Source organism: Antennarius striatus, chromosome 2, assembly GCF_040054535.1.
Source record: "Antennarius striatus isolate MH-2024 chromosome 2, ASM4005453v1, whole genome shotgun sequence".
Taxonomy (NCBI): Eukaryota; Metazoa; Chordata; class Actinopteri; order Lophiiformes; family Antennariidae; genus Antennarius; species Antennarius striatus.
In genome coordinates this window covers 17,748,533-17,774,724 of record NC_090777.1, presented here as the reverse complement: position 1 = coordinate 17,774,724, position 26,192 = coordinate 17,748,533, and the positions used below count along the sequence as shown (strand labels likewise).

At 38.9% G+C, this 26,192-nt stretch overlaps 1 protein-coding gene across 3 annotated transcripts in view; it reads left to right on the top strand.

Annotated features, from left to right (window-relative positions):
• The first annotated feature begins 15,985 nt into the window (after nt 1–15,985).
• cntn3a.1 (contactin 3a, tandem duplicate 1) overlaps nt 15,986–26,192 on the top strand; it is a 101,270-nt gene continuing 91,063 nt past the window's right edge. For all 3 annotated transcript variants that reach the window (XM_068328472.1, XM_068328482.1, XM_068328463.1), the window contains exon 1: nt 15,986–16,378. The gene's annotated coding sequence lies outside the window, so the exon portion shown is untranslated. The remainder of the gene's footprint in view (nt 16,379–26,192) is intronic.

The window sequence follows — 26,192 nt, the reverse complement described above, 5'->3', positions numbered from 1 at the left end:
TGCATCTGGCTTTCCAATTGCTGGACTAGGATAAAACATATCCAAGCCAGTATCAACCAGTTTGCCACAAAATCATCACAGCTTCATCTATGTGGTAGCCAATGCACCATACAGTCTCAAACAGCATCTGTTTAATTATGTACCATTAAGCCATTAGCTGATGTTCATATAATGAGGTCATCAGCAGGGTTGCTAGTACCCAAAACACACCTTTTCCCACTACACTCTGTCGACTCAGTGAAAAAATCTATTTAATCAACTGAATCTTCCTCATCCCCTCACCCCCCCCCACACACACACACCACCACCTCTATCAGTACTTCTTCTGCTCCGTTGAGTTCAAAGCCACTCGCACCCTTGTGTTCTCTACTCAAGCAGAATCATCGGCATTGACAAATGTTCTCAATGAGTACACTCCACCTTTAGCTGCATGTTGCAGCCTGAGGGGAGGTGGGGGGTGAGGAGGGGTAGGGAGAGGACTCCCTTCCTGAGCGGGATCTACGTATGTGCTTATCCATGTTTGCATGGTAGCTGTTTGACTCTCCATTCCAGTGAATCGCACACTGAAATCAGTCTCTTGCCCTCCCTGACCGTTATTTCAAGATTGATTAAATGATCATAATTAAAGCTTTTGCTGAGAATACAAATGAAGAAAATAACAATAATAATGATCATGCACCACATATTTGTTTGTTGCTATTCATATTTTTCAAAGAGACACAGCACTGGGATTCAAGCAAAAAAAAAATCAAACAAAACAAAACAAACAAAAATAAATCCTCTGTATAGCTTAAATTAAAATTATGCAACAATATTGTCATGGTCACACCAATGCCAGAAAGAAAGAAAGAATGATTTTCAATGCTCCTTCCCTTCTTGGCATCACTAAACTAATATGCATGGTGAAATTGTGAGTGTAAGGAACAATGAGCTACTAATACAAATCAAGCTGAAAGCACTGATGAAAACAACCCACATGTTGTGGGCAGCTAAGGTGGAGAAGCTTGTCTGCTAATTGGGAAATTGGTGGTTTGATCTCTGGCATTGGCAAATGTAGGACAAACCACCAAATTTCTCTTGATGGCTGTACCATTATTATGAGTGTCTGTGCGACTATCTTAGCGTAAACATGTCATATAAAGTGATATAGTATGTAAAGTGATTTGCATGAAAAGAAATGTATTGTTTCCTGATGAACATGTTGGCACGCCAGCTTTAGTCATCAATGTATGAATGCATTTGTGAATGGGTGAATGCAGTGGATGTGAATGTGCCTTTGTTGGCAGGTAGACTAGAAAGTAGGTACATAAATCTTTTCAAGAGTTCATTCAGGAAGGCCATCTCTTTGAGTGTGGCCTCTCTGTCACCAGTAGGCTCTGTCTACCTAAGCTTTCAAACTTTGTTTATACACTCTGCTGTCATTCAGCTGTCATTTCAGTACAGCAACGATTCACAATGTCCTTACTTTCATCACCGTAACCCTGTAACCTGGTCATCTTTATCAAATCACCTGATTAGAATTTTCATGCCCTTGAGATTGTTCATTAATTTGTATGAGAGAACTGAGTCAGGGGTTCTCTCATACAAATATATAACTTAAATGCTGCCATTTAAGTTATATTTCTCAGCACCACCAACAATGTTTAAAGAAATGTCCTTCTTATTGGAAACGACTAATTCATTGCATGGCTTTCTGCCAGGGATAAGTGCCAAAGACTGTATCCTCTGTTCACAATTAATTCAATCTTCAGTTCTCTCATTCTTATTTATTCCTCATATTAGACTCTCCTGATTGAAATCCTCAGTCAATTTGCAAGTCATTTATTTCAGCTGCCTCACAGCATTTGTCTGAATTGAGTCTGCCGCTAAGTTTGGTATCTGCGTGGTTTTTCTTTGGGTGATACTTTTTGTTCCCAGAATCTAGTTGCTGCAGGCTTCTAATCTAACCTTTTAATCTATTCTGGTAGTATTTTGTGGTATTTTAAATAAATGGAAGAACAACCATTTCTATTACATATTCCAACATTTTGAAGTTAAGCATGTTTTAATGTGTTTCTCCAGAGACAATAACCCTGAAAATCTTGGAATTAGATTTGACCAATCTCAAAAAAGAAGTTCTCATACTTTGATGCTCTATTAAATGTAATTACAGTTACTTATAATTCAAGTATCATGATATGCATAAAATATTAATCTGTGGTCTATTAGGCACACTATCACAGAGTCTCTTTGGGGCTTAAGTGTTCATTATGACAGAACTGTACTTGGAGTAAGTGACCTGCAGGCTGGTTCAAGTATTAATGCTGTGGGTCCTCTGTGAATTGTCATAATACCGTGCTCCGAAGAAAAGTCCTTCTGTGAGCAGGCTTATTTTATATCCCAAAACCATTATTGCATGATTCATAAGCACTTGTAATTCTCTAGTGTGTATTTTGACATTGCCATCTATGGTGATAAAATTCAGGATCTTAAATTCATAATTGGTCTCAACAGCAAACACCAAATAATGTCCTCTGTTCATATTTTTAGAGATACATCGATGATTCATGCTGAGACTTTGACCTTTCTCAACCTTGGCAGGACAACTCTGTGACAAACTGTGAGGCTGCTGTCTTTCTCTCCCTGGGCTCTGTTCTCAGAGTGGCAGGGCCAAAAAGATTGCCAATGCATACTTTTTTTCTGATCACATAAATCTCAAGATAATGGACAGTGTATTAATTATGTCATTGTGACAGTGTTGTTGCTGTGAAATAAAACCCATTGTCTTTATTAAACATCAAGTTAAGACCATTCAGTGTGGAAACGTTATCTTGTTTATGGGATCACTGCTTTGAGCATTGGCTTTATTTTCTTTGCTTGTCCCTTATGGGTTAAATCATGAAGAATAAACGCACCTCTTGACAGACATGAAAGCTCACAAAGGGCAAACAGAGTATCTCTCTACTCTGTTATCATGGGACCTCTTTGTTACCTAGTCCAAAAGGCACACAGGACATTTGAGACAGGTGGAATGCCAGTTATCCCAGCTGGTGACCAGTGTGGGATGCCACATTACATACACGATATTTTAAAGAGAGCCGCTGAACTATTAAAAAGTGTGCACCTCCATGTGTGTCAACTATTTGAGCTTTGTGTTTTCAATTGTTTGTATTCAGATCCTTCAGCGCAACTTTTTTTTCCATTTTTGCTTCCACAAAATTTTGTACACTGATATCCCCAAACAGCAATACACTAAATCAAACGAAATTTTAACAAGAAAGAAAAAAGCTGCATGACACAGCTTCAGTAGAACTCCAAGTAAGTTTCACGAGTTTCCAAAGTTACCAAAAAAGTAAGAGCATTTGAAAATACTGAATAGTCTGATTAGTAATGTGAAAACAGCTTTTCCTCAGAGGCAGGGACAAATGAAGTGACATGCAAAGTAGGAAGGTCAGATGACTGCTGAAATCTAATGTTGTGTGTGTAGGTGTGTATGTGTAGGACACACTACACCTGTAAGCCCTGTACTCATTGGAGCAAAGCCTATTAGAACAAGTATAAGACATGTCCCTCAGACTGTGAAGTGTGAACACACCCACACACAGACATAAACACACACACTAAAGCAGACACACAAACTCATTTCAGGCAGACAAGACAGTGCAGGCATGAATTACCATCTTGAGTGTATTCACAGGAGCTGCGATGTCATGCAAACTTATTGTTCTGTCTAATGCTGAGGTCACCTCAACAAGACAACAGTGTGGTATTATGCTTTATGCAACCGTGAGGCTTTGTTTTAGCTGCAAAATATATTTCATATCCCCAGCAAAATGCTTATTCGTCAATTCTGGCTCAGAACCCAGTCACTGTGAAGGGTAAACTTATTGTACTGCCTCTTGCAGAGTTTGATGGATTCAAAATCTGAAATAATGTAAACAGAGGGTAGGGAATTTCACGAGCAATTTAATGCAAAATGCATGCTTTTGCAGGTATAAAGTTTATTTCTAATCCTTTCTCAAAGTTTAGCGATTCAATCAAGAGCAAGCCACTGTAGCCGTATGGCATCTCAGGCTCTTTTGTGCATTGTTCAATATTTGGTGCAGATTAAATATTGATTTCTATACATTTTTTAACAGAGTGAAAAATACTGCCTGGAGTTGGATTATATGGGGCATTTCTAGGGGGCCACCCATCATCACTCCTAAAATCGGCCAGTTTAGGTGAGCTTATACCATATACATTATTTGAGCTATTTGAAAATTCTGCAAGCCTCTTTTGAACAACTTGTGCCTAGCAGGGAGAAAGTTCAAATGAACTTTCCTGTGCAAGCTTTTAAAGCAATCAAGGACGAGGAGAAAAGAGCTAATTGCCAAGAGAGTATCTCTTACTAATTTGCTCGCTATGCTTATCCAAATAGTCCCACTCCTTATCAAATTGAATTGGTTTACTTGAATGGGAAAGGCATCCCTTTTGGTCAGCAGAATATTAATACTGATTTCATCTAAAATTGTTAAATAGTAGATGGATGATGACAACAGGAAGACCTTGAACTAGTTATATAAAATGTATATATCCTCCTTTTCCCTCTTTATATCGCAAAAGCGATGATTTCTTCTAAATGAATGAAACTTGATCCATCAGCTGTTTTGAAATGTATCAAACAACTAAAAGTCTGCCTATTGTCAAGGAATGCAACAAAAGTTAGAGGACCTGATGATCTTAAAGGACTGTGCTTATAAATGAATGAACCCTTTTTGCTCCTTTCCTCACTAATGTGCAGCTATGATTGTAATACATGTTGCATATAATCGTCTCTCTTAGATGAGTAATGTTGCTAATTGTGAAAAATGACAACTGGTCTCAACTGTATAACAAAGAGCCTTTTTCAGCATCCTTGTCCACAGCTCATTAAAAGCTTTCTCCTTGTGCCACATGATAATTGCAAAGGATTTATTGCAAGCACTCACCTAGAAATAGCGATAAAACTCACCAGAAAGTGTGTGAGGTAGGTGATCAGAGCCAACACAATAATCTAGAATCTTTTTTTTAACAATCAATCAAAGAATCAATGTGATGACCAGTAAGTATCCACAAGTGCATTACAAGCTTTATTCTTGCCGTGTTTTTGTTTTGCCCCTCTACCACACGTACAGGAGCAGCCTTTGAGTTGCTGCAGATGCTGTTGAGAGCCAAAAAATCAATGCACTCAAAAAGGGATAAGAGAGACTTGGTGTTGGATAGCTCAGGATGTCTTAATGAATTATTCATTAGAGCAGAGAGGCACAGTCACAAATGCTGCCACTGCAGAGGTGTGCTAGAGACAAAGAATATGATTTCGTAACTGTGTCACTCCTCAAATGTCAGAGCAGATGCACTGCAATTCTTGGTGTTTATCTTAGTGTTGGTCTCTCTGTATCAGGGCAGTGTGTGTGTTGTAAACATTGAAATGGAAACAGAGGTTAAGACCTTCCTGTCACAGGCACATCAAATGCCAGAAGGCCACTCAGTACACACCTCCAAAAAGACCCAGCAATCCCTTTTAATCAAATAAAAACCTAATCCAAATTCCAACAAGGCACCACTGTGGCCATCAGAGTTCTGTTAAATAAGTTAAGTCAATTAATTTATCCAGTGCCAATAACAATTAGCAAATATTAGCAGAAACAGAGGAGCAGATGCTGGCGCTAGATCAGTGGCCCTCTATCTTCATTGTATAGTTTGTGACAGGATGGGAGATATGAGGGTGAATGAATTGGAAAGAGGAAGAGAGATAGATATGAACAGCAGTCATTATCATCATTATGTTTTATTCTTTATATATATTCTCCTGATTACATGCATTCCCACTTTCTGCAGCTGATTTCTGCATATCCTAGCAACACTTGTTTTTTTTACTTTTTTTGTTTTCTCTTAGATCAATGAATCTCTTTAGATTCATTGATTGATTCCATCATTGCCTGCTATTTCCACCCCCACCCCCCTTTGTATTTCATCTCGAACTGAATTTTACACCTATAAACACATACTGCCTTTACATTTACCTTGAACTAACATGTTCTAACATAAGCTGAGTTACCAACTTGTAAGTTGCCCCAGATATAGAAGCAGATGAAATTCATCAACGTGACTATATGTGAAAGCAATTGAAAAGAAATGAAAGCCAGAAATTTCACTCAGAAAATGACTTTTCAAGCTTTAATGACAATAAGCAATCTAATCAAAATTGGCATATAAGGAGCACATCTCGCAATTTCACAAGTGATTATCACAACAGCAGAGGTGTATATTGACACTGAAATAACCTAAGTCAATTATGTTCATAATTAAATATGTGAATGTATTAAATACAAACCTCCAACACATAGGGGACCATATATGGGGCCCTTTCTTTGCTCAAAATATGGGCACGGCTTCAAAAAAATACTGAAGTAATGCTGAAAAAGCAAATACATAAACCTCTGACTCAGTTCTCTCATACAAATTAATGAACAATCTCAAGGGCCTGCATTCATACACAAATTCACATACCTAACTTGCAACAATCTCATGTATAGTGCAACACACACCTTTCAAGAAGTAGCTGTGACTTTAACTTTGACTGTAGTTGGTGTAATATTAATTATTATTCTTTTTAGCGTTCTTAAATATTTATCCCTTAGTTTGCTCTATTGATGATGAAAATGAACAAGATAATTAGCTTTAAGCTGCTTTGAAAGTGAAAACCTTACAGTATTGTCAAAAAGTTCCAGAGGGTAGTCAGTTTCAAACTGTGTGTCACGACTGCTGGCAACGCCAGGTCTGCACTGGTGCAGTGAGGACCTGGGGATATATATCATGTATCCCATTCCTGTTTTCCATCTCTCACGTTCTAATTCTTTTTACATAGTTTTTCCACTGCTACAGAATGTTTGTAATCTGCAACTTGCAACTCTCTTAACACCCCCATCTTTTAAAGATGTATTTTGTATCAGTTCTAACAGGTGTCATCTTCATAACTCTCCAAAACTGACTGAGAAAATACCATTTGTCTTCATAGGTTTTTTTCATTTAATTTTTTTAAAGAAAATTTCAATTAACAAAATATATAAAGAAGTTAACTTTAGTGGTTAAGTTTTACAACACAAATGTGCAAACTGTGGTGGTCACATTGACTTTGCAGAATTTGATAGTGAACAACAACACAGAGGATTTGGGAGGTGGTGGTGGTTAAGATCTGACAGTAAGAGACTTTTGTCTCCCAAAGTCTCTCAAAGGCTTTGGGACAGCTGGTTTACAGTCATGCCAGTTGACCAACCTGTGTTAACCAGAAGTATGCTGGTTTGCCAGAAAAGGTGGAGATACCTCCTCGGTTACCTGATGTGAAACTGTAAATGTATCTTATGAGCATCGAGTATGTGTACCACCCACAATGAGTATGTTGTACCTCTTCACAATGTGTATCCTGATGACCTGCCTCAACCGCACAGTAGGATGAGATCAGGGAAACAGATTTGTAATCTGTGTCTGTTTTCCAGCTTAGCATCTCTCAAATTCACTATCGTCTCCAGCAATGATCTCCAGTGCGAAAAATCTACTGTTTTTTATTATTCGTACTAGAATATACAAGGACCAGAACAGGATGTCAATACCTTGTGTGTGCTTCACACCACCACAGCTGTCTACATACAGTACTTGATATGAATTTGTTTCAATATGGTCTGTGTTTTTTTACACAAAATTAATGGTTACTTTTGTTTGGGTATGATAACAAAGCAAATTGATATGAAATACAGTGTGCCCTTGCGCATTCATGCATCAACGCTCGCGACATCACCTCACCGCAGATTTTTGGTAGGCAGTCACGTGATACCATATGCGTATTTTATTGGCTGACGGCATCCAGAAGTGCTCTTTGTTCTTTGAGTCTCACGTGAGACACAAAAGTGCTTTAAACAATCCGTTAAAGTGTGGGAAAAGGTAATACTGATAGAAGTTGGTTTAAAATCAGTAAGGGGACAGTTCATAAATAGTTAAATTACCGTAAATAATAAGATAAATAGTATATTGCTATATCGCGGAATTCATTAATCGCGTGTGGTTCCTGGAATGCATTAACCACGAGGAATGAGGGTGAACTATAACTGAATTTTACTTAACAAGCAATTCATTACCATATTTATCACTGCAAGCAAGCAATGAATGAATGAATGAATAATCTCTCTTATGCCTGGATCGAGTTTAGTAAAATTTTCTGTAATTGTGGTAAAATCTGAAAGTGACTTGAAAGAACGTAATAATCAAAGACAAATATTCAATCTTTCATTTCTTTCAAATCATCTTGAGAGAAACAAAGCCAGTCAGCTCCAGGCTCATATGACCAACTATAAGTTATGGAAGTGATTCAGTCTGGGCTAAGTACAAAAACCGCCTTTATCAAGGTTACCAATGTTCTACATTTTGATGTTAGTTGCTTTAACAAATTACACGTATTAGAGCTTATTATTGCTGTCAACACCATCACTCATGGTATACTTCTGAATCGATAACAAACACTGGTACTCCATTATCTCTGTTGAGCTGCCTCACTGACCATCCCCCAAGGCTTTGTTTTTAGACCCTAGTACTCAATATCTAAATCCTCCTACTTGAAAATAATATTTATCAATACAACCACACAATCCCTTCATGATGCAGGCCATCATCTTGGCCTTCAAGCCACACTTGAAAAATCTATCATTAAAACTTGTCCATCCCAATTTATCACAAGCACTGTTGACAAGGCCAAAAAGTTTGGAATCTGAAGAAGACTAATGATTGCTCCTTCTTTCCAATGTGTTGTAGAGACTTTAATCCACACTGTGTTACATCAACACTTTACTGCAGGAATTTCTTACACTTTGGCCATTGATTTTGGCCATTGGATGACTTTAAAAACAATGTATTACTATTGTTATTAGTAGTAGTAGTTCAGTATTAGTATTAGTAGTAGTAGTAGTAGTAGTAGTAGTAGTAGTAGTAGTAGTAGTAGTAGTAGTAGTAGTAGTAGTAGTAGTAGTAGTAGTAGTAGTAGTAGTAGTTGGGGGCTGCAGTGGCTCAGCGGTAGAGCAATCGTCTTGAAGACGGATCGCCCAGCCATCAGTGGCTCGAGTCCCGCTCCCACCAGGAGATACATCGGAGTGTGAGCTGACAGTGGGAGGTGTCGGCTCACCTCCCAGCCACTGCCGAGGCACCCTTGAGCAAGGCGCTGTCCCCCCTATAAGTTGGTCATTGGGGTGCGATTTCCTCACGCGACCCATCACTCCACCTCCCCTGTAACTCTATATGTACTTCTATATTATACTACTAATTGCATGCCTACAGGCCCCTAGTGTGCTGTGCCTGTTTCAGGGGCCTGTAACCTGTAACCATGTGCTGTGATTACTACATATATGTACATGCAATTTCCTCCGGGATTAATAAAGTATCTATCTATCTATCTATCTATCTATCTATCTATCTATCTATCTATCTATCTATCTATCTATCTATCTATCTATCTATCTATCTATCTATCTATCTATCTATCTATCTATCTATCTATCTATCTATCTATCTATATGTGTACATATACATAAGAGAATTTCCCCATGAGAAATTAATAAAGTGTGGATTATTATTATTATTATTATTATTATTATTATTATTATTAGTTGTAGTACTAGTAATATTCAATTGGGACATTTTGACTTTATGGCCATAATCTCCCCATCTCTTTCTGTACTATAACATTGAATTATGGTCAGAAAAGTGTTTTGTTGTACATTATGATGTCACAATGGACTTCAACTCAGGCCTCTGAAATAAAACCTCTTTCCTTGTTTCTCTACTCTTTCTGATTAGAAATTTGTGTGGAATGTCATCCTACTTGGTCATGGGAATTCTTTATTTTTTTTATGCTGATATTTTATGACTGAATTGTGATTCAATTCATACTTGAGTCCAACTGGATGGTTTTACCAAATATGAAGAAATCCCCCCTGAGGCATAGACATTGCACTCTCACGAATGGGTGAGAGGGATGACCTGAAAAACATTGTGCCTCCAGCCATAGCTGTCAGCAGCACAGGCACATAAAGACTTATTCCATCATACCACGGAACTCAAATCAAATCTTCTCTCACACCATTTGACTCTACAGTATGGAGGTACTGTGTACAATATATTCCAATCCTTTCATCCTTTCATCTGTTTATGTTGTTTCCTTTTTGGTAATTAATATACTGCCACCCTTATTATGCATAATATACACATGAAGAAACACTTGCAATATATTGAATGTATCTTAAAATTCTTCATCATATCTACTTCAACAATTTACCTGTAAAAGCAATTTTTTGACTCAAAATGTACAGTTTTTCTGAAAACTAATGAATTATAGTACAAAAACAGACACTGCCTTATATATTGTTCACATTTGTCTTTTTCTTTTTTTAATTCCACCGACATTACCAAATTTATTGCTAATTTGGATGTAAATTAAATAAATAAATAAATAAAACAATCCTTTAATAATCCCCCGAGGGAAATTACTTTTTTTCCACTACAAACAGCAGTATTTGCACGTGTGTGTGTGTGTGTGTGTGTGTGTGTGTGTGTGTGTGTGTGTGTGTGTGTGTGTGTGTGTGTGTGTGTGTGTGTGTGTGTGTGTGTGTGTGTGTATAATATAAAAAATATTGTACAGGCCTGTAGACACACGAACACACACACACACAAATGCTGATAATGGGAGGGCAGCTCTCATGTGGGGCACACCATGAAGAGCTTGTAAGGGGATGGTGCCTTGCTCAAGTGCACCTCATTAGTGCTCAGGGAGTGAACTGGCATCTCCCACTGCCAATTCCCTGTCTGAGAAAGCTGTATAGATATGATGTTTCTCACCTCTTTCCCAGTTCCTATCCATCAAGTACCATAAATGCTGCTGAATGCTGCTGCAACATTTAAATTTCCCTGTTTGGGATCAATAAAGTGCATCTTATCTTAAATCAAATGATTGTTCAAAATATTTCCAGCAATCAACGCCTCTAACAATGTGATGCCTTACTTTTATACATTTCTCATTCAAAATGTATTCATTTGCACATGAAGGATATTCTTTATATTATTCAGTATCCATGACTTCAGGCTGCTGGCAGACATCTTTGTCAAAATGGCCTTGTCTTTCAAATTCTCCAAGTGAGCCAATAGTGCCTTGTGGTATGAAGTTTTGTTTCCTTGTTTCTCTGCCAGAACTCGATTTGGGACTTACCTTAGTTTTCAACACTATTATCCTGGGCCTGTTCCACAGCAATGTGTTGCACTTTTACACTGTTCCTCTAAATGAGTGGGCAGATATCGGACTCCCCGACAGATCGAAGTCAGCTAAAACCCCAGGCTTCAAGCACAGGTGCATGGTAGGCATGTGTGCTTCTTTCTCTCCTACACTGAGTATTTACAGTCTGCAACTGATGCAGCCTCAGTTTATGAACATTTGCCCTGTCGATTTTCCATTTCAAAAATCAACCTGTACACATATACTGTATGTAAAGGGTGTTGGAGGACACTGAGCAGTTGAACTCCTTCATCTTCTTCTTTTCCTTTCGGCTTTTCCCTTCAGGGGTCGCCACAGCGAATCAATTTCCTCCATCTAGCCCTGTCCTTTGAATCCTCTTCTCTCACACCAACTACCTTCATGTCTTCCCTCATTACATCCATAAAACTCCTCTTTGGTCTTCCTCTAGGCCTCCTGCCTGGCAGTTCAAAACTCAGCATCCTTCTACCAATATATTCACTATCTCTCCTCTGGACATGTCCAAACCATCTCAGTCTGGCCTCTCTGACTTTATCTCCAAAACCTCTAACATGTGCTGTCCCTCTGATGTACTCATTCCTGATCCTATCCTTCCTGGTCACTCCCAGAGAGAACCTCAGCATCTTCATCTCTGCTACCTCCAGCTCTGTCTCCTGTCTTTTCTTCAGTGACACTGTCTCTAGACCAAACAACATCGAAAATAAATGATGTCATGCAGAGTTGAGGTCTTCCACAAAATTTTCTTTCAGTACAGATCTGTCAAAAAAGAATCCATAAAAAATGAAATTCTTTGGCTTCAGATGCTTCTCATTAGCGTCAATTAAATCGATCCTTTGTGAAGTGCTGGTTGAACAGAAAACTAATAAACGGGTGAACAGCAATGGGTGAAAAACAAGATACCATATTTTGATGTAGGAAAAACTTTACACAAAACATCACAAAAAAGGCCCATTCAAAAGATTCAAAGTGAAGCGTTCTGGATGAGAATCAACCAACCTAGCTAAAAGTCCAACTAAATAAAAGCCGTTACTAACTTAAGGACAATGTTTTAGATTCAGATTTTAATACATGCTGCCCCAACGTGAGTGATGTGAAACCTTGTCAACCCCATGATGTGAAAAGTTATTCATGAACCGATCCTCTTTCCCTTTACATCAAAAGGATTTCTTGTCCAGATGGAAGTCTCTTGCTACTTTCATCCTTATAACATATTTTCAAATACAAAACAGAGCCAGTCCATTTTTGACCAGTGTTCCATATTGAGGGAGAAAGAAGATGATTTTCTCAACTACCAATAACTACAGTTTCATAGATCTAGAAGTAAACTGTAGAATGGGAAGAAGATATTAGGAATTTGACCAACCCCCCCCCCCAACATTGTGACATATTCATATCATCTAAATGGCTTTGAAATGAAAGATAGGGCTTTATTTACCATCAACGTAATGCATGCATTTGAAGCTCAGTGCAGCAGGGTGGCACCTCTGCAGAGAATAATCTGCGTTTTTCTTCTCTCTTAGAGACAGCCATGAAAACGCTTGTCTTTCTGACTCCTGGCAGTGTTGATAAGTTGCTCATTTTAGCATCTCATTTACTGCCTCAGGACAAACATAATTCATGTATTCAAATGACATCTTCCAAACAACAATGAAAAGCTCATTGTCACATTGGGGCAGTCACACTATGTACGCCCTAGAAAGATGCAGGGAAATAACTAAAACTGCAGAAGGTAAAATTCTGTATTTATTTGGAGGAAACCTTCAATGGAAAAAGGAAAGAATTTCCCTCCAGTCTTGAACATTAAAAGGTTCATGAAATATTCAAATCTAGTAGCACTTATTTGTGTTTAGGGCAGATATACTGTACTATTAAGCATGCCTAAGAGCTGTGCTGCCCCATTATTAGCTGTGTGCATAGGTGGCTAAGGAATACTAAATGTTCATTCAGGGGGTTAATCCAAATACTTTTTTAATTAATTTTTCCTTTCCAAGACTTAGTGGAATGTTCCGTTATTTCAGCCATAATTACTTTTCTTCTATTACATTCTCTTAAACCCCACTCAATATTGAGTGGATTATGAATCAGAGGTATCGTGCGTACACAGAAACAAGCTCTCACTATTGGAACTTTATTACATCTTGCGAAGGGGATGTATTGTAATTGTCAATGTTTGTTTGTTGGTCCGTCCCTCCATTCGTTCGTTCGTTAGTCCACCAAATATCTTCGCAACCATTGCAGATAAAAAGATGAAACAAAATGCACATTCCTCAAGCGGAAAAGGGAATGAAAATGAGATGATGACCTTGAGAAAACTAAGTCAAAGTCAAATTTGAATTTTTTTTTACACCATAGGAAGACGAGGGAGAAGGCCAGTGTAAGACCATAGATTAAAGCTAGTGCTGTGATCTATGAAAATAGGTCAGAGCACTAGCTTTGATCTTTGATCTTTAGGTCAGGGTAAAATTTTGAATTCAGGTGTGTTGCGGGATGTTGCAGTAGAAGTAATAATACAAGTATACCGGTGATTTCATCCTCACATCACAACCAACAGATGTTGGCTGGACTGACCCACTTTGGTGATGAATTAGATCAATTTTATAGGATTCCTCAATTGTACTAGATAAGTACTGCATTTTTACTTTTGATTTCATGGATAATTTCAACAATGCTTATCTACACACACCAGTCATATCTAGATCCAAGTAACATTTCCTATCTGGATCCAGATTGTTTATTATTAACAATACCATATAATAATACCAGCTAATTAAGTGATGAATAATGATGCTATAATGTGTAACTAAAGTCTAATTTTACCTGAAAAGTAAAATTGGGCTCAGATTTGATGTGTCTTTAAAAGTTACTGAGCTACTGTAGAACTTGAGTAAAACCAGCATAAAAGAAAAATAATTCTTGATTAATTATCAAATTAATGACTAAATTTAACAAATATGTTTTTATAGTCAAGGAGTAAACATGTAAGGATTAAACTGTCAAGGGACCGTTGCTTTTAGATCCAATGGCACATCGGGGAAACTGACATTTGTCCAGCATCTCTGAGTTCTGTTTAGTGATAATGTTTAGTACAGTAACATTAGAAAATATATGAAAGTTTTCTTAAATTATATGAAAAATTGTTACAGCTGTCTGTGATTTTACCGTGGTTACAAGATAATAACTTATTAGAATGAAAACAGCATAAGTGGGTGAATTTGAACCCCAACACTGCAACAGAACAGCCAGTATGGTGAGAACGGTGTCAGGGAATCAGACTTGTATCTGCCCAGTTCTGAGAAGAGCTCTAAATAGGCAACACAAGGGCGAGCACAGACTGTGGACGACAGTCTGGGTGTGGAGTACTGTACCTTATTTTCCATAAAAACTGTAAGATCATTTCAAATATTAAGGATTATTACTGATTGATGATTATACTGACTTCATTGTTCAAACTTTTGGCAGACTATATAATCAAAATACATAGGATTAAATCGATGGTATATTAAAGTACAATGTACAAGTGTCATAATTTAGTTTACTCAACCTTTACTTTGAGTTAAAAAAATGTGTAATACAACCTTGATTTTTAAGGTGAGTCTGAAGGCTGGTCATTTTTCAGCGTATCTCGCAATTATATATTCATGCCTTACAAACGCTGCTGTATAAATGAACTGTGATAACCAGTGGTGCTTATTAATATTTTGATTTTCCTTACATTGCATTCTTCGATTTTCCGTAGGACAACAATTTTCAGGAGTCTTTGAAGGGTGCTCTTCTATATCCTAAAGTACACTCTGAGCTCCCCCAAAGGAAGTGAAGATGTCACAGCCTGATGGGCTGTTGATGGTTTTTTTTTTTGTGTCATCTAAAGATGACTCTTGCAAGATAATACTAAAATAATTACATCCTGCTTCAAAGCAGTGATGCATTATAATTGTCAGATTTGGGTGTTTGTCCGTTAGTCCGTCCGTCCGTCCGTCCGTCCATTAGTTCTCCAAGTATCTTCGCAACCCTTGCAGATAAAAAGATGAAACAAAAAGCACATTACTCCGGCAGCAAAGGGGATGAAAACGAGATGATGACCTTGACCTTGAGAAAACTAGGTCAAGGTCAAATTGTAACTTTTGTACACTCTGGAACTGGATAAGATAGAAAGACGAGGGAGAAGGTCAGTGTGAGTGAGAGCATAGATCAAAGCTACTGCTTTGATCTATGAAAGTAGGTCAGAGCACTAGCTTTGATCTTTGACCTATGCTATTAGGTCAGGGTAAAATTTTTAATTCAGGGGTGTCGTGGAATGTTGCAGTCTCTGACTGCATTGTTTCTTGTTTTATACTGTTGCCTAGTACTATTCCAAGAGATTCCTCGCAACGTTTTATTCACCAAACAAAATGAAACTTGCTAAATTGTTGAGTTCCTTGTGACAATAACGCCATAGCCACACTATCTCACACAAACACACACACACGCACCCACACACACACAACACAAAACACACGCACGCACGCACACACACACACACACACATACACAAATATCACTCATCTCTGCTCGACCGACCACTGAGAAGATGCTCTGGGAACCCGCAGCGTGAACAAACACAGTGGAAACATCCACCCTCGGTGTCCCGTGGACCGCTGCTGACGCGCTTAACCAGCTCCACTCATCCGGTCGGACATTCGCGCTTAACGCCGGCGACAGGCAGACTGGGAACACTTTCTGCTTTTCACAGTTAGGCGCTTTGACATTTAATAAACGTCACAGAAATCCAGTCAGGGTTTGGCTCGTAACGACCTGGCGGTGGGGGCGGACAGGACGCCCTCGGTGCGGGCGGACGACAGGAGCATGGGGAGCGGAGCGCCGGGCAGCCGGAGTCTGGAAACAGCGAGGGTGCTCGGAGGGGAGGGAGCGGACGGTGGTGCGTAGAGTTGATCCCACGACAGCAGCACCCGCACCGGGAACACACGTCAACTTCTCGCGTCCGTCGGTTAGATGCTGGGAGCTGCTGGGCTGGAGGGGTGAGGAAATGCGCGGTGTAACATGGACATCCGAGAAGGGATGAACATCGAGCAAAACTCCTGGACGCGTACTCAGGTAAACGATTCCAACTATTTACTTCACATACATTCCTTACAAACTTGAATTTGAATTATCCCGTTATTGCCTATTTAAACGTCACGTTACACTAAAATCCCTCCTCTGGCACAGACTATTATTGACTAGAGTAATAACAGTGAACATTTTTTTTTAACATTTGAGTAAAAATATTAGTATTGGCCTCACACAGACTTGGTCTGGTGCTTTATAAGACTTCATTTTGTCGGACAATAGTAGGCAGTGTACACACATTACTACTGATTCCAAATACGCCTGTACTATTGTGTCCTTTACAGCCATGTGTCAACTAGAAATAAAAAAAAGTGACCTCCGCATTAACCATCATTTATATTCTGCGCCAATTCATCACCCTAATCATATTTAACCCTCAATTTTTATTTTTTTTTCTGAATGTGAAAGCATAAAGCACTTGATTTAAATCCTCCAGCAGAACTCATCTGTCGTCAGTGATCAACAGGGGATTGGACTCGGTCCAGTCTCATTATCCCTCCCTCTCTTTAATTGCGCCGAGCTTGATTGCCTTCATATTGTCTAGGGTGTGAGGCTCTGTTGGAAATAGTTATCCTCGTGAAATCAAGTGTCCATATGTGTGAGAGCGCATCGTGAATGTAAGATAAAGACCATTAGAAGTGTCTGCCGGAGAGGGCTCTTTCATTATTTCAGTGCTTTGTGCATCATGCTGCAAACACCCTTAGTTGTATTTTTTTTTTTTTTTTTTTTTTTTTTACATCCAAGTGCTTGGAATAGTGATGATACTACACATCTCCTCGGGGACTTGTGCTTATCGTCGGACGTGCTTCTGATGATGTCACAGGGAGGAGGGTTGATAGTTCAAAGTGTCGGTTGTAGTCTGAAGTAACTGAATGGATTAATATTAGAATAGGAACTCAACAGCTTGGTCAGATCACATGCTTGCCTACAGTCTTGCCTTTTTTTTTTTTTTTTAAATGGCAACCCAGATTTCCTCTCATTGGGATGCAGATAATTGTCTGCATCCACATACCCTTCGCAGCATGTATTGTTTTTCTATTTTTCGCGTTCACCTGCTCAGTGTAATAAATAGGTGTCTACTAATATATTGTTTTTTTGATCACTCACATCCTCAGTGATGTCTGCATTTGCAGGAAAAATGATTGAAACAGGCTATCATCAGTTTAACAAATGTGTTATTATTCAGAAAGTCATTAATTTGATATAACGAATCTGTAGGTGAAAGTTAAAGTTAAACAACTACGGTGACACTGTAGGCTGGTACTGTTTAGTAGTTGCATACATATTATTTATTTGAGTTAATGACATGCTGTCCAGATGTCAAAGGTCAAAGAATAATTATTTTTTCCTGATTTTTATTTAACTATTGCCTCTTGATGGTGTTCACCCCTGGAAGACCTGCTGTTGTCACCATAGTAATAAAAACAGTAAAACGTAGCACATAAATTTACAGTTTTTTTCCCTTCTCATTTCAAACCTGCTGCAAAAAAATTCATGTTGTTCTAACACTGATACATTTTTTGTTTGTACTATTATTGAAAACACATGGTATATACAATTTTTGAAAGATAAAGACATGATTTAACAATGGAAGCACAAAACAAAATCACTGCATTTGAATACCATATTGATGGACATCACAACTGAAAATCTCCAAAATAAAGCTAGGTGATTTTGACTTCAATACAACAAACATAATCATTTCAAACTTTTACCTTAATTAGGATTGATTAAAGACTTAAAAACATATTTTCCTTTACACTGCCTGCAGATTTCCAGATTATGAGGTCTGTACAGTTAACATGCCAAACAATGAAAAGCTGGGATATTTTCTTTCTCCTGAAAGTTCCTGTGTTTGTGGTTTGGAAGCAGCTTAGATCAGCTTTCTGTTTCTGTTCTGTTTCTGTTGATTTCATGATAGCACAACACATGTTTTGTTGGGTCTTACACCTATTTAATCCAACTTTGGTCCACAGTATCTATCTGTTCCATATTCTTCGCAATGTTTCATGCAATGGCATCTTGTCATTTCTCTCTTCTTCATTAGTCTTTTGCATACAGTGTGGCATATGTAAATGCTTCTGTTTGCAACAGCTGTACTGCAGAAACACTGGCACTTGTCCTTCTGTCTTTTTTTTAGCCATGAATGCATCTTGCTCGGCAGCGTGGTAATATTTCTCTCTATTAAACAAATTGGTCGAGCTTTTCTGCAGCGCTTACATTCACTTCTTTTGGTGTGTCATCTTTGCTGAAGCTAGAATTTGTCATAATGATGTAAACTCTGGTTTTTTTACATACGAACTCTTCTGGTTAAGATTTATTTGTCGGCTCACTGTTTATGATTGCAACATGCATGCTGTTTTGTATGCACCTTAAGAGATTAAAATTGTCAGAAGCAGACAGAGGCTTGTGACTGAATATGTGTTCAGGGAAAGTTCATGAACGCACTCATTGGAGAAAGTATCAAAAGAATTTATCGACGTGAACAAAATTACATTGATTAGAAGAAATATTGATTTTCACTGATTTTGATGACTCCCCCAGCCAGTCTGCAGTCATAGCTTAACCCATAACTGGGCCTTTGTAGCCATTCGCCACTTCACCACAGGCGAAGTAAATTCCAGATTGGCTACAAGGTTTTTAGACTGTGCAGCCACAGTGGCGTTCTTATTTTTACGGAAAAAAGGCTAAAACTTACAACTTTTTCACTTGCTAGCGGCGCTCGCTATTTCCGCCAGGCTATTTCCGCTAGTGAGCGGCGCTAGCGCCACTACCTCCTTTAGCTAGCGTCGCTACTTCCGCTAGCGAAAATAGCGCCGCTATTTCCGCATGCCGACGGAAATAGCCGAAGTGACCCGAACGCTCCCGATCATTAAATATGCACTCGGGTCATGACCTCCTCTCGTCCAATGAAAAATAAAAATATTGTTTTTTTACAAGCTGAACCAGCGAATTGGTGTACGACAAGGCGAGGACGATCGATCAAAATAATCCATGTAAATGAAAGATATTATCAATACTTGTTAGTAGTCTTAGACTTTTGATACCTATGACCGGCAGGAATAACCAACGATGCATGTAAATATGTATTCACCTCGCTTGCTATTTTTCATGCCTTTTTAAATTGAAATGAAAAATCAAATTATTGAATTAAAAAAAATAAAATAAACTATGACATACCAATGGTGTTGGTGGTGGTCAAAGTTAAAATGTCTTCTAGTCTAAGTGAAACTTACAAGTAAACATTGAGTAATATTTTGTATGACTGTATCTTCACATCGTGAATGGAAGTTTTCAATTCTCGAATCTCACATTTATACCTGCATAAAGTAGGACAGAAATAAAGATAGTTCAGCTTGAACTGTTGACTTTAATGTATTTCTGTAGGTAAACTGAACAGAAGATTTTGCCATCATAATGTAGGAAAACAACCCCATTTTCTAAGAAATTTCCTGGGGAAGCCCCCCGGACCCCCCCCCCCCGCGACGAGCGTTGGTCGTCCGTGCGCTGCACCACTGTTTTGGTCACAGAGTGTGGCTCCTAGTGCAAGCCCAGCATACAATTTGAGAAAATAAAGGGATTAAGAAATCTTTTGCTTCAATCTTTAGCAGTTCCCAATTTGGAATTAAAATCAAGATTCTACATTGAAGTTTGAAAAGAATGGAATAGTTCTATATATTTCTTGTGTAGAGGACTTATGCAACATCACTCACACAGATTCTGGAAGTCTTTTGTCCATAAGACTATGTTAAATTTCTAATTACAATTTACCTTTTTCTCCACGGTTTTAGAATTACCTTCATTATACTGCTTTCAGAAAAAGTGCTTAACCAAAGACCTAAATCTGTGCATTGAAGAATTAATTGCATACTTTAAATCCTTGTTGCATTTCCTGCAGGTAGGGTGATTTAAATGTGAGCCTCTCGAGTCATAACGTGTTTCTCAATTAAAATGGAAAGTCAAAATAACTAATCATTTCACTTGCATTTACATATTTAAGGATATTTACAGTGAGTGGATTGTTTGACGATTGAACAGTCTAATAAGTCATTGCAGTCAATAATTAACAAGAGCATCTCAGGAATCTTCTGACTGTATTTTGATGTGTTGTTACATAATGCTGTGTAGATTATAAACACACTCTGCTCATTATGTAAAAACTCTGAGAATTCATGCAAATAGGGAGAACCTTTCAACATTTACTCAGTTGCTCTTGTCACTGGAGAAATTGGGATGAGATCTTTCATGGGGAGCCCCTGGTGAGGTCTGGAGGAATGGAGAAGTTGGCATGTGTTATGCCATGCCTGCAGGTTGTGTGCTTAGATCAAAAGACTTTAAGTCTCTTTTTTTGTGACACTTTTTGAGGTAGAATCTTGGCTTGGGAATTTATTGGCACGTCCTTGACTCCCATGGAGTGCCATTTGTGGGGAGTGGGGGGAAAAAAAGAGAAAAAGAAAAAATTGGCTTCGCATGCATAAATGTCTCCACTCAAGACAGTTTGATCTCATTGGTTTTGCACATATAATCTTGAAGAGCAAGAGTGGCAGAAGGAAGTTTAGCTTTTTTAGTGGTTGCTGGTTCAGCTCAAAACCACCAAGGCTCAATATTTCCATGCAGCACAATCAGAAAATGTATCCTAGGTATTGTTTCTTCTTAATTGTGTTATAGTACAAGAAATCATCATGTTACCAATCATGATCACAGCTCCATCAGTCAGGTACTGAGGCTGGGCAGTAAATAGGAAATTAGCAAAAACCTATAGTTACAGCCTCTCATGGATCTAATCTTTCCTGTGCCTGCAATGGATACTATCATGAACTATCCTCTAAAAATATACTACATCATGAACTGCACCTCTCCCTCCAGGTAATGTTAATCCATCAAACAAAAGGGGCATGAGCACAAATATGGAGCCAAAAGTAAGTGTAGCTCCACATTCCCCCCCGCGCGCCCATTGAAGATCCACCTTTATTTTGGCTATGTTACACAAACTACCAGCTGTGAGGCTCAAAACATTCAGGGGTTAAAGCAGCAGCATTCTAAAGAATACAGTAGACTCAACAGTAGCACCACACAAACAGCTGCTATGTTCACAGTTCACATGAATGCAAACAAAACAGGATGTTACGATAACAAATATCAATGTATTTGTGTAGAACTAATCAGTTTTGATTCTGATGTGGGTCAGTTAAGTTTTGGTGGAGCAGCAGTCCAATCTTCATACAGCAGAAAATCACATATTTTGAAAAGAAATGCATATTCAAAATGATCAGGAAATTCAACCACTTAAAGTTGAATAGCCCATCTCTGAATCATAATAAAAGCATAAGTCATTAATAAGTGAGAGCTACCGACTATTACTCTGTCACTTATTTCAGTGGAATACTAGCTTAGGTTCACTATTTAATCTTTAGTGTGAAATCTTGACTCTCCTTCTGTTCACACAATAAATAAATCAGAGCTGTGTTCTGTGGTGAGCAATCTATGTAGAATAGTTCACAAAGGGGAGGGAATTAGACGATTGATATGAAAAAATAAGAGGAGTTTAATCTTGAAAAGAATATTACCATTTGAGAAAATTTTGGAAAAGCTATAGAAATTAAGTAATTGGAAATATTCCTTTAAGTAATTGTGATATTAACTAGAAGCCTTACCCATTCCAAACGGCTATCATACCAGATTGATAATGAAAAAAGAAGACATTTGCCAACCTTCACAGAAGCATGGTAGGCCTTGGTCAAACATCTGACGTAGCCAGATAGCAAAATAAAATATGACACTCTTAGAAGCTGTTCATCTCAACTATGAAATGGTCTTATCTGATGAGACCTGATATCATTTCAGTGCTTCCACACACCAGATTTTTATATCTTTGATTCATGACTGTGATGAAGCAAAGTATGCAAAATGAGGTAGAAAACTTCAAAGAGCCTACTACTAGTCTCTACTCGAGCACTACTAGAGAATGAATTTTAAATGACCGGAGGCACTCAGAGCTGTGAGATGAGCTTCATGTGCAGGAAAACACTGATCGAGCTGGTGTCTGCAGATCAAGTGAAGTCACAGCTCAGGTGATTAAAGATGCAGCATTCTATGCCATTTTCCTGGTCTTCTCTCATTCCTGCAGAGTTTGGAGTCTGCTATCATTCATCATTTAAAGCTTGAAGGTTTTTTAGGTGTGGGTGTGTGGGCTTGTTCACTGCTTGTGCATTTCATTGCAAATTTTATCTTCATGATGACTTTTTAACCAACTGGACCTGGAGTACCCTTCTATTAATATATTTTTGAGAAACTGAATAATTGATGGCAGTGTAGAGATCGAGTATAGTGGAGAGGGTTGAATCAACTGCCGTCACTGTCAGCGTCTGTGGCTGACTGAACTACCATCTGTGGTTTTTCAACTCCATCTGGTTCCTTCAGAGGAGACGAAGGGAAGAGGTGTCACTTTGACAACAGTGAAAATCGGAAGTAAGTTTTGTCTCCACAGATCGGATGCTTCTTTCCAAACAGCTGCATTTCTGCCAAATTAAAAGAAGCATTATTTATTCACAACCGGGATTTCTGCTGTTCCAATTCATGAAATTGATTCTATATGATGAGATGAAGTTTTCAGCCTAAAATATCACTAAAATATCACTAAAATATCATTACTTACTAGACAAAAGAATCAATCAATCAAGTTCCAGGCAAGGTTCAGTACACAGGTAAGGCAGTCAATCCAGGCAAAGGTATCCAAGTCGGGAGGCGAAAAGCAAGGTCAAAAGACAAGCAAGGTTCAAACAGAAAAATCTGTGACAAGGGGCCCGTTTCACGAAGGGAGAGTTAACATACCCTGAGGTAAATCTGTGGTTCTGGGTTGATTTGCCCCGAGTTTGGAAAACCCAGGGATTCCGGTTTCACAAAGGCTGTTCAGGGGTAGTTTAAGTAACCCAGGGTAGATTGACCCACAGTTTAGCAAGTGCAACAACACTATGAAAAGCCATCATCAATGGAGCCCCGATTCGACGATTCACCATGACGACGGACGAGACACGCACCGCAACGCTTTATGGCAGTCGTAATACAGATTTTAATATATGAATATGAAGACTTTGAGGACAATTTCAGAAGAAAGAGAACAGATTTGCAGCTGCAAAGAAGAGCGAGATGTCGTGGGAGTGAATTGCTGCTCAAGTGGATGCGTAAGTTTAAACGTAGTCCTTTGCACTGACGGTAAAAATGCGGAGGTAAACGGCTTCAATAATTGTTTATTAATTTATTTTATTTAGGTGCGATCCAGCGGGGTAGAATCGCACATCAGCAGCTGAGAATGAATTAGAAAACCATTGTTCACACAGGTTAGACTTCTGCATCATCTCGTTAGGGATCCTCCTCATCCTCATTATGTTTGATATTATGCAGTAAATATTAAGTGGACGTTTGACTGTTCAGTTGTTTTATCGCCAACTTAATGCTCTTTTCACGCACATAAATGCGCTCTCATCTATATCAGGTTCTGTTAAATAAGGAGATATATTTAAAAGTTTTATTGTTGTGTAAATAAAACAGTAAATCGGCATATGCACGTTACATAAAGAGTTGAGAAGGATATTCATACCATTGCATATACCTATGAACTGGGGCGGCACAGTGGCACAGTGGCTAGCGCTGTCGCCACACAACACAGCGGGTCCGGGTTCGAGTCCCGCTCTGTGCGGAGTTCGCATGCTCTCCCCTTGTCCACGTGGGTTCTCTCCGGTTCTCTGGCTTCCTCCCACCTCCAAAAGCATGCGCTTCAGGTTGATTGGCCGTTCCCAAATTGCCCGTAGGAGTGACTGTGTGTGCGTGTTTGTATGTCGCTCAGGGGGGCACTGGCGTTGTGCCCGGAGTGTCCTCCGCCTCACGCCCTATGCCAGCTGGGATAGGCTCCAGCTCCCCGTGACCTGCTGCGGCGGATACAGCAGTGGTACATGAAAATGAATGAATGAATATAAGAACTGAAATCCAGGGCTGACATGTAGGTCGTTTGCAGTGTTTCCTTGATACAGTAACAGCCAAAAGTGCTTTAGTTCTTACATTGTACTGCTTATGACTGCTTTAAGGTATTCCAAGTTTTATTTTCTGTCTGTTTTAGTCACATGATACACACAGGAGTTATTAATTGATAAAAAGAAAAAGAAATTGACAAGAAATTGAAGAAAACAAAGGTGTTCTCTTCCCATTTCTTCACATTCTGGTGGAATACAGGGTGTGACATTTATCCTCTACTGAAGTATTAACACATTCTCATCCTTTTTTAACAGAGCATGGATGGACAGTAGCTAGCAGAAGGGTCCCAACTGCACAACCTATCACAGTAAAATAGATGCTCAGTGACCACCAGCGGTTCATTCTGTGGAGTTCATATGGAACTCTATCTATCTGCTGAAGAAGTTTATAGAATTTACTTTCTAAAAAAGTACAGAAAATAGAAATGGTTTAATGGGACCTCCAGATTAGGAGGACAGATCTGGACATAGAGATACTGGAGCACAAGTTAGAGGTGGGTGATGGTCACAGGTGAATCATGTTAACTATTAGAATGTTAACTATTGTAACGATACAAAAACTAACTTTGTATTTGTCAGAAATAAAGATGACCACAGGAAATGTGTATTGTATGTTTTTATTGCCCGCTGTGATGGTGGTGATGGTGACTCTGAAATGATTCTGGCCGATGGTGTCTGTCTCTGCTCTGCCGTCCTGGATAGCAGGAATCATCCTGAGGTGTCGTAGGCTCTCTCCTGTAATGTATAGTGGATTCATTAGACTGGATTACACAATGAAGACAAGTGAATTATTGTGAAAATCTTTAGGTCACTGACCACATTACAGTCTGCTGCTCAGGTAAGACCATCTATCCAAGAGTCAGGAACAGACCCTGACCTCCACATCAGAAATGTAGTCAGCAGTATCACATGATCTGGACAGATGTTTGTTTGTCTATGATGCAGTATTTAACATGTTGAAACAATGTTCAGTCTACATGTACCTTGATGGGAATGTCGGTACCATATGTGCACCCAATTACATTGGGAAATCCTAAAAGAAATTAAAGTTAATAATCCAATTCTGAAGTTGTAGCACAATGTCATTAAGAGAATATCATTTGAAATTCATTTATCAGATTTCTACATCATTCACCTGCAATCCTGTGGAACTCCCCCTTGATGATTCTGACGGGTTTATCTCCAGGGAAATAGAAAAACTGGGGTAAAAGTTTCAACGCAAGCTGCACTGAGCATCTCTCACATTGTATAGAAAAACTACCATTGGCAAATAAAAAATAAAGACTGACCGAAGCACTACACGCAGCACTGCTGCAGATGTGAGGATGGATCAGGTCGTGTGTGTGTGTGTGTGTGTGTGTGTGTGTGTGTGTGTGTGTGTGTGTGATGGATAGGGACGTGAATCGGTACCGATCATAAAGAGAACTGGACATCTGAACGCGATACAAAAAAAAAAAAATCTGTGAATTAATGCGGAAACTCCATCAAGGGGCTCCACGTCAGACGGACATGCCATGTTCGCCTTTAAAATACCTCTAAAATACGTAGTTATTTATAAAACCTTATGTCGGTAAAACTCTCCGTCCGACAGAACCAGGAAATGCGGTGAAAGGGGGCGGAGTGAGGAGAAACTCTTGGTTTGTGGAATAAAACTTGCTACCGACCAGGTTATATTCAGAGAGTTTGTTACTGCGGTAACAAACCCAGAGGTTCAGTTTACCTCGCTTCATGAAACAGGTCAGGGTTACTGCTCTAACTTAAGTTACCTCCCT